The sequence below is a fragment of the Equus caballus genome, chromosome 2 (genome assembly GCF_041296265.1).
Source record: "Equus caballus isolate H_3958 breed thoroughbred chromosome 2, TB-T2T, whole genome shotgun sequence".
NCBI lineage: Eukaryota > Metazoa > Chordata > Mammalia > Perissodactyla > Equidae > Equus > Equus caballus.
Window position 1 is genome coordinate 88,082,870 of NC_091685.1, and position 10,372 is coordinate 88,093,241.

General features: G+C 39.7%; 1 protein-coding gene across 22 annotated transcripts in view; it reads left to right on the top strand.

Moving 5' to 3' along the window:
• Positions 1–10,372, top strand: part of SH3D19 (SH3 domain containing 19) — a 163,185-nt gene that overhangs the window by 14,929 nt on the left and 137,884 nt on the right. The gene's annotated exons all lie outside the window — the stretch shown is intronic.

Genomic DNA, 10,372 nt, shown 5'->3' on the forward strand with positions numbered 1-10,372 from the left:
TGCACATGGCCATCTAGATGTTCTGGAATATGTGAGAGCTTTTCAAGGCCCTTATTCCCCAAAGCATCTCATTCTCCAGCCTTTCCTCCCAACTTCTTTCGTTAGTCTTTTGTTTGCCCCAACTCTTATCCATTACCTCACGTAGCAGCAATTAAATAGATTTATTTGCCTGTAAGTGTTTTCAACAAACTCCCTCCAGTTAGCCACTTTTTAGCACTTAGAGTTCTGAGTTAGACACAATAAAGGTCAATGTTTTGTCTTCTAGGGCACCACCAGACAGGTCAAAACAAGTTACTACAGTTCTTTGTGAATGAGGTTTGTTCTGCTGCCTCTGGTACCAGTACTAGGAAGGCAGGCTGTTATTTTCAAGGCTATCACTGAGCTGGGGAATGGGGGATGGGACCAGGGTAAGTTAAAATGCCACAGGGGCCAGCCCAGTGGTGCAGTGGTTGAGTTCGCACATTCTGCTTCAGTGGCCCAAAGTTCGCTGGTTCGGATTCTGGGTGTAGACATGGCACCGCTTGGCATGCCATGCTGTGGTAGGCATCCCACGTATAAAGTAGAGGAAGATGGGCACGGATGTGAGCTCAGGGCCAGTCTTCCTCAGCAAAAAGAGGAGGATTGGCAGCAGTTAGCTCTGGGCTAATCGTCCTCAAAATAAACAAATAAATAAATAAATAAATAAAAATAAAAATAATAAAATGCCACAAAGCTTGTTACTTTAACCAAAACCCAGATAGTTTTTCTTGACTGTTTTGCTGTACTTAAGTGCATTAAGTGGTTGCTACAAGCTTTTGGTTAGTTTCCAGAGTTCCAAAAAAACTGATTCTGCGGTTTCTGCCAGTTTTTTTATTGCTTTTATGGAGGATGGACTTTTGGAGTTCCTTACTCTGCCATTTCGACTCATGTCACTCAAGTATGGATTAAAAAAAAAAAAACCAAAAACTGATTCAGATTGTTGGTCTTTTTATGAGCAAATTGGCCTAACTTTTCCCAATAAAATACCAAAAGAGAAGGTATAGATATTCCTACTCATTTTTGAAGTGTTTGTGTATCCCACAGAAGCGTTATCAAGGTATTTCAGCAGCCTCATTCATCTGGTTACAGTGCTGAGGTCAAGACTCTCCATTTAAACCCTGCATCGGCAGCTTGCTTTTCTCGGTTCTGGGCCACAGACCGTCCATAACCTCTTTGTTGTCTTAAAATATGATTTCCAAGGGCTGTCTGGCCAGGGGAACTCTGTATTCCTCTTTGTTGTAAAAAGAGTGACTCAGAGAAAGTAGTTTTATTGCACTGTTCTGATATAAATCAGTCATGTGTTAACACTCTTGGGGGTGGAATTGAGGAGGGCATGGAGTGTGTCACTTAATATACTTCCGTATTGTTCGAATTTCCTCCAGTGAGTATTTCTTTGGAAGTTAAAAGAAAGAAAAATAAATTTAAAATGCCATGTGAAATAATTGCTTGCTGGCCCTAGTGTATTTGTTGCTCTTATTACGGTATTTTTTTCAAACCCATTTTGGCTTAAGATGAGTTACCTTAATGATCTTAGCAAATGCTGTCCTGTTCATAAAAGAAATGGCTGATAAAGTGTTCGAGGAAATGCTAGTAGGAAGGAGGTATGTAATTGTGTTTCCTCTGAAGCTCATTTTTCATACACTGGCTAATTTATCATTTGTTCACCTGTTCGGTTCTATGACATTCCCTTGTTTTTATGAAAGCCATAGTCACTTGAAAAGCAAATCCTCATTTATAACCAAACTGTTGAAAGCTGTTTAACATAATTGAAACCTACCCTTAGCATTCTCTGCCTTATTTTTTCCTGTGTATTTTGTCTCCATCTTGTGACTCAACAGAACCTATTCTAGAGGACTAGATTCGGGAGACCTGCCTTCTAATGCTTAGCTTGCCACCAGCCAGGTTTAATCTCTCTGGGTCTTGGATTCCTCGTTGACAATATGAAGGATTTAGACCAGGGATCTGGAAACTATAGCCCTCTGGGCCAAATCTGCCTCTCTGCCTGTTTTTGTAAATAAAGTTTTATTGGAACACAGCAGTGCTCATTCATTTACATATTGTCTATGACTGCTTTTGTGATATATCTGCAGTATTGAGTAGGTGCAACAGAGTCCTTGTGGCCTGTAAGCCTAAATTTTTATTGTCCAGCCCTTTACACAAAAAGTTTATTGACTCCAGACGATCAAGTTTCCTTTCAGGTTAAAAATCCTTGGTCTTAGTTTTGGGACACTTGGGCCAACTATCTGTTTTTTTTTCCCCATCAGATCACTTCCTAGCAGGTCACCAAAAAAATTCAACTGGAAGAGCAGAAGCACAAATCCTGCATTGTTATTTGTTGGACACCTATATCTGTCATAAATCCATCATATTTTGTTGTAAATGCTGTGGTTGCAGACAACCTCTAGAGCTCAGTATCTTACAACAGTTATATTCAAGTGGTGAGCTACAGCTCAGCCTCACTTGTCTTCTTCATTCTGGGATCCTAGCTGAAGGAGCAATCTCCAACTGGAAGAAAGAGCAGTGGAAAAACATGTGCTAGCTTTTAAAACCTGCTCAGAAGTGGCATATATCACTTCTTACATTTCTTTGACCAACGTGATGGTAGTGATGCAGGGAGGTGTAATCCTTCTGTAGGTGGCCCTGCAAGTCACTTGGTACCTCAAGAGGGTGGATAATCCTTCGGCAGAGAGGGCAGTGAATCACTGGGAACAGCAACATCATCTGCCGTGGCCTCCTTGAAAGGTTCACTAGTGTGAGCAGACTGAAACGAATGGCAAAAACTTGGTTTTAGAATTGTGTGCTATTTTTCCTGAACTCTCTACAACTAATAAATAACTAGAAATTGGCCGTTGAGCTTTTGGAATATATTCTAATTCTCTCAACTTGCTTATTTAATAAATGCTTAATGTAAGAATGTAATGTGTCTGTTTGGATTTCTTTTTTATAGACTCTAGATGTATTTAACTTATATTTCTCACCCTTAACCCATCTTCTCCAAGGTTCCATATCTCAATGAATGACTTGACTCAAGTTGCTCAAGCCAGAAACCTGAGTGAAGTGCTTAACTTCCTCCCTCACCATGATTACTTTCATCAGTCGGTTAGCAGATTCTATTGAGTACGTCTCCTATGTAGCCCTTGACTCTGTCCTCTTCTCTCCATCCTCATTGCTACCATCCTGGTCCAGGCATCTCTTACTGTTCACAACAGCCTTGTAACTAGCCTTTCTACCTCCTGGCTTGCTTCTCTGTAATCCATTCTCTACACAACCACCAAAGTGATTTTTAATCTAAAATGCAAACTGATTGTGTTAAAACCTTTCAATGTCATTTACACTGTATCCTCCCCTTAAAGCTCAAATTCCTTAACATGACCTTGCACCTTTTTTCTTTTATTTTTTTCTGGGAATTCCCAGGTCTGTCCTGTTTGCATAGCTTACTTTCATGTCTGGAAAAATGTTATCTTTCTTCTAGGAAGATTTTTCTAGAGCATATTTTATGAACTCACATAGTATTTGGTAGATTTTTTCACATGTAGAGACTCCAACACTTGATGAAACGTATTGTGCAAAGCTGACTGTGTGCAGTATTGAGCATGGTCCAACAGCAGGATGCTCCCATCCTGACCTTCCCTGGATAGTCCCTTGGAAGGGCTTGGCTAAGCCAGATGGGCTCCAAAGAAGGGTAGGTTGACATTGATTTTGTTTTCTTTTCTCTGCAACCTATTTTTAGAATTTTAAAATATGCTCATTTTGGAACTAGTTGTTTATTGGGCCTCTTTAAGTGAGCTAACATATTTTTCCTTATGATACCAACTCAGCAGCTTCTGTACAAAAATGATGTGAAACATATTTTTTTTAATACTATCTCCTCAAGGTATTTTATGTTAGCTCTCTGTTTCAGAAATAAAAATCACTTCATTGAACTCAGAGAGATAGGCGGTTTCTCCTAAAATCCACGCACTTGCCTTTGAAGATGCTCTGGCGATTTTAATTTTTAAGGCTGAAATGTTTTCATTGTTTAAAATTCATTGATAAAAAATTTCATTGATCAGCCGACTGCTATTCTTAATTAAAATTCCTCAAGATGTGCAAATGAAATTTGGAGCATGTTAAATCAGATAGATATTCCAAGGAATAAAGTATTCTGCAATTTTTTTTTTTTTGAGGAAGATTAGCCCTGAGCTAACATCTGCTGCCAATACTCCTCTTTTTTTTTTTTTTTTTTTTTTTGCTGAGGAAGTCTGGCCCTGAGCTAACATCTGTGCCCATCTTCCTCTATTTTATATGTGGGACGCCTTCCACAGCATGGCTCGATAAGCACTGTGTAGGTCTGTGCCCAGGATCTGAACTGGCAAATCCCGGGCCTCTGAAGCAGAGCACGTGAACTTAACCAATACACCGCTACTTAACCACTACACCACTGGGCTGGCCCCAGAGAGAAGAGATTTTTAAAAAAGATCTTTTTAAAGTGAAGAGTTACTTGGTTTCATCCTCCTTAGGGAGGGAGTAATCTTATCAGGGTTAGAACAGGCTGCCTTGTGATTACTTAACATATTCTGGAGGTTCTATGAATACAGGGATTTTTGAACATCTTGAAGTTACATGAAAAAATATTGTGTGTGCATGAATAGTTTCTTGGGATGCATGGTTAGAGTGATGTGGGGGAGAGGGTCCATTGTTCAAACAAATTCTTCTGGTTTTATTTCTCTAGTCCTGCCCTCTCTGAGCTCCAGACTGCCTACTCAGCATCTCTACTTCAATATCTAATAGGTGCTGCAAGTCTAACATGTATGTATTAGTTTCCTATTGCTGCTGTAACAAATTACTACAAACTTAGTGGCTTCAAACAACGTGAATTTATTGTCACAGTTCTGGAGGTCAGAAGTCTGAAGTCAGTTTCACTGCGCTAACATCAAGGTGTTGGTAGGGCTGCATTCCATCTTTAGGCCCTAGGGGAGAATCATGTCTAACTTTTTTAACTTCTAGAGGCCAGCTGCATTCCTTGGCTTGTGGCCCATTCCTCCATCCTCAAAGCCAGCAACATAGCATCTTCCCTTCTCTCTTCCTTATGCTTCTGTCTTTATGTCTCTGCATAATCTCATAAGCATCTCTTACTCTCCTGCATTCCTCTTATAAGAAGATTCGTGACTATATTGAGCCCATCCGGATAATCCAGGATAATCTCCCCATCTCAAGATACTTAATTTAATCATATGTGCAAAGTCCCTTTTACCAGGTAAGGAAACATATTCATAGGTTTTGAGGACTATGACATGGACATATGTGGGGGCCATTATTCAGCCTGCCGCAGGATTTGATAGCCTGGCATGTCTGCTCTTCCTCCAGCCTTCCTCATTTCTTTACTGGAATGACCATTCTCACCCTGTAACCTAGGAGTCGTTCTTGATTTCTCTTTTCAAATCCTTATTTTTCCCATCCTCCTATCCCAATTATCACCCTTGCTCCCATCACCCACATCCATTCCACCAAAGCACATCCAAATCCAGTCAAAATGTTATCTCAGTTTTACTGTCCTACTGTATCTAGAATCTGTCCTCTTCTCACTAATTTCCACTAAAATCAGAATGCTTTTAGCATTTTGCAGCCTTAGGCTCTCATCCTCTCCTATTCTTTTCACTCCTGGGTGTTCATAGCTAGTTATGGTATTAGGCAATGTGGACTAGGTGTCATAAGAGTGGCATAAAGTATCGCAGGACTAGACCCCAATCACTTTGTTCCAACCATGTAGAGATGGGAAGTGAAGATTTACTTGGAGAAGACGCTGTGGAGAGAATTTGGGTCAGTTGAGGATAATTATTCTGAAAGGCAATTAGAATTTCCCATTAAATATTTCAATCTTTTTTATTCTTATGACAGTGAACATTTCCTTTCAATTATTGATATTAGAGAATAAAAGTAATCTCTGATTATTTTGAATGACTCTTTCCCTTCCTCCCCTTCCTGAAGAAGGAAGATGTTTAACAAAATTCTCAGGCACCTGATTTCTAGTAGGTAAATACACTATACACTGTCAGATTTGTTGGGGAGAATATTACAGTTTCAGAATGAAGTCAATCATCTGAAAAGATGAAATACCCACTGTTGAAATAATATCAAAATATAACTTCTACATCATTATTCTGAGTCCTTTTGTAACGTCCTTACATTTTTGGGAAGACTTTACAATTTAGTGAAATAAAGGAAAAAATGGGTGGTTATTTGAAATAATCTATTTGTTATATGATTATAAGATCTGGAAATAACTACATAACTTTTTCCCTACTTGTAGGGAAAAAAAATTGCTGATTGGATTTTCAGCATCCTTAGTGTGTATAGCTTTATTGACCTTAGCAAATCCTACCTTAATTAAAATTCCTCAAGACGTGCAAATGAAAATTGGAGCATATTAAATCAGATATTCCAAGGAATAAAGTATTCTGCAAATTTTTTTTTTTGAGGAAAATTAGTCCTGAGCTAACATCTGCTGCCAATCCTCCTCTTTTTTTCTTTTTTTTGCTGAGGAAGACTGGCTCTGAGCTAACATTTGTGCCCATCTTCCTCCACTTTATATGTGGGATGCCTACCACAGCATGGCTTGCCAAGCTGTGCCATGTCCGCACCCAGGATCCGAACTGGTAAATCCAAGGCCGCTGAAGCAGAACCTGCACACTTAACCGCTGTGCCCCTGAGCCGGCCCCTGCAAATTTTTTAAATAGATTTTTAAGGGAGGAATGCTGTTGAGGCACCCTCCAAAATAGAGTTTAAGGTTGTCCCTATTTATTTCCTCCTCATTTGGTAAGTTGCGGTGTCACTGACTAAATTTGTCACTAGTAAGTGCATGACATTTTAGTTTTGTGAATACAAATGTTTATTGATATTTTTTCTCCAGTAATGTGTTACCAGATGCTGTATCTCATCTATTGAGTTAAACTTTACATTTGTGTTTTAGCAATTGAAACAGAAAATGTATTTAGTTAGAGTCCTTTTTTGTAATACAATCACAAGAATTATTTAGAAGATCTTTAGAGAGCCCTAAATACATCACAGACTAGTTGTTTTTTTGTTTAATTTAGGCAGGAGGAAAACTTCCCTGTCCATTTTTAAAAACAACTTTATTGAGATATAATTTACATACCATACAGTTCACCCATTCCCTGTTAATTTTTAAAATCATTTCCTTGGGTTCTTTGAAGGTGTTTTCCGTATATTCACTACCTCCTTTTCTTATCAAGGGACAGAAATAAATGGGTTGAGATGTACAAGGGAAGGGTATTCCAAGTATGGAGGACAGATAAAATAAGGCCTTGAGGGATGAAGGAATGAAAAGAACGTTGGTCTGGGTAAGAAGGGAAAAACAAATAGGAAGTAAGGTAGGTAGGTATCTTAGTGATGAATTGTCAAGTAGATGATAAGAAACTTGGGCTTGGGCCTTTCTTCGCTTTGGTAAATTGGACCATATTCTAAGGGTAGTGCAGATGGGGAACAGGGAAGGCAGGAAACAGCACACAGCCTCATGGAATCACCTTCCATACTGATGTTCAGGGTACCGTAGCCTTCTAGCGTTTTGCTCATTAGCGCGTGCATGGGATGCAAGGTATTGTGGTATCTGATTCTCCGTTCTCTCTGCTTCTTATCTAAGTCTGCTACCATCCAACTACCCTCTCTACCATCCTAGCCCCCTCATGGCCTGCGCACACTCTCATGGTCGGTGGTGTGGGATTTTCTATTCTTTCATCATTCCCCTGCTCTCAGTGTCGTCTCATCTCACTGAGAATAAAATTCAGAGTCCTTACTGAGGCTTACTCGGCTCTGCAGGACCTGCCCCCTGCTCCTCTTTGGTCTCAGTTGCTACCCTTTGTTCACAGTCTTCCAGCCTTGACCTCTCTGTTCTTCCTCACACACACACCTAGCGTACTCCTACTTCAGAAAATTTGTACTTGTTCTCTCTACCTAGAATGTTCTTTCCCAAGTATTTGTTTTGCTTCGCTCCTTCATACAGGTCTCTATAAGATGTCATCTCCTTAGAGAAACTTCCTTGACCATTCTATATAAAGTGGAATCTCCCCCCGATACTGCTTCTTCTGTTTTATTTTTCTTTATCAGACTTTCCTGTACATGACATTATAATAAACATTTATTTTGCAATTCTTTATTGTTTTTCTCCCCCACTGGAATGTAAAATCCTTGAAGACAGGCCTGCTATATTGTATGTACTGCAGTATCCTCAGTGCCTCAATTGGTGCTTGGGACATGGTGTGTGGCCACTTAATACTGTTGAATGTATGCTGCCATGTTATCCGACCTACATTCAGACTTCCCAGGAGAAGGGATCTGTTGGGTTGTCCAGTAATGAGTGCATCCGTTGGGTAAGATGCTAGGCCAACTGCCCACTGCCCCTTGGGCAGCTGTTAAGTCAGGTGCTGCTTATCCTTGGTATATCCAACCAGTAGTGGTCATGTGGTCATCTTCTTTCTATATCCCTTTCTTTCTACTTGAGTGGGCTGGTCCCTCCAAAAGTTTTAAGTTTCAGCTCTAGGTTCACGAGAAAACTTTTGGCAGATCCCATGCTGTGGAACAGTTGCTTCCTTAGGGTCTGGAGGAATGATAGGAAGCAGTATTTTGGCTTTCTTGACTTTCTTTATGTCCCGTGCTGTGTTGTCCTGACTTATACATTTGAGTGCTTTCTCTTCCTATTTGTTCTTCACCAGCTCTTAATTTTAGTCTGTTCTTTCTCCTCCATTTTCCTTCATTGCCTCTCTTTTCTCTCTTCTTTGCTCTCATTTGCCATTTTGCTTTGTTCTCTGTGTCATTCCAGAGCTTGCTTAGCTTGAATTCTTGTGTCTGAGAAACGTTTCGATTTACCTGCTTTTGTGTTCTCCATTCTCTCCTTTGTTCCTTATGGCTGAAGAGATGTGAGAAAGAGAACAGGACTGAAATTCTTTCCTTCCTTCATCCTCTTATTTAACTAATATTTGAAAACCTACTTCGTGCAAGACATTGTGCCAGGTTCTAGGCTACCTCAGTAAACAAAATACCCAGGTTCTCAGTTGGGGAGACAGAGAGGTTGAGTGCTTATCATTCAGTCAACAAATATTTATTAAGACTGGGATATAGTGATTAGCAAAAACAAAATATTCTTACTCATGGACCTTACATTTTGGTAAGACAGATGTATATTAATTAGGGAATTACACAAATGAATGTTAAATTACAGCTATGTTGAGTCCTATAAAGGAGGGCTACATGGTGCTATGAAAATATATACTAGGGGGATTTGTTCTGGTCAGGAGAGCTGGGGACAGCTTCCATGAAGCAGTGAAGGGTGAACTGAGATCTGAAGGCACTGTAAGAATTAACTAGGCAAAGGCAGCAGGGCAGAGGGAATAGTAGATGCGAAAGTCCAGTGCTGAGAAGGGGCTTGGAGCATTGGAGGAAGTGAAAGCATAGAGAGCAGTGAGGCCGAATGAGGCTGAAGAGGCAGGCTGGGGTCATATCCTGCAGGGCTTTGTAGGCCCTTTTAAGGACTTTGGTCCTTATTCTGTGAGCAATGGTATACTTCTGGAGTGTGTAAGCAGAGGAAAAAGGGAGAAAAGTTTTTTTTTTTTTCATTTTTAGAACACTAGTCTGAATGCTGTGGAGAATAAATGGAGTTGAGCATAGGTCTAACCAAGGGAAAGGACCTGGGAATGCCATTTAGGAGGCTATAGTGGCAGTCCAGATGAGAGTGAGGTTAAGGGTCAGCAAGGATTTTAAGCTTCCAAACCTACCCTCACCTCCTATTAAATGTATTTATTTCTGCAAAAAATTACTTTTGAAAGTTAACTTACCATAAAAAGTACAGATGCAATAAAACTTAAGTTCAAGCAAATATGAAATGGAGGATGATTTAAATAAAAGGGGGTATGAGTGGAATTAAATTACGTAATCTAGGATAAAGATAGTAACTGAAATGGAGTATAAAACTTTGCTATGAGCTCCTGGAAGCTTAGGCAGAGAAGGAAATAGGATAGGTCATGTGACTGTTTAACAAAAAGAAGTATGCTGGTTAAGCAAAGGCTAGTCTTTTCCTTATAAACATTTAAAGTACTTTGTTATAGAAGTGATGTTAAACAACCCGGATAGATCCAGATTATTGAAACCTAAGACCTTGGAACTAGAGATCATAGCATTAATCCATTTTTGGTAGTAGTTCACATTGGTATTTCAAAAAGTAAAAATGTCAGAAAAATTCAGAGTTGAACTACATATATGCATTTCTCATTCAACCCCTTGCTATCCCTAAAGGGGAAGTGTAGGATAGTAGAGGAGATGAGAAACATGGATCAGGTAAGAAGCCCATCATGCAACCCATGGG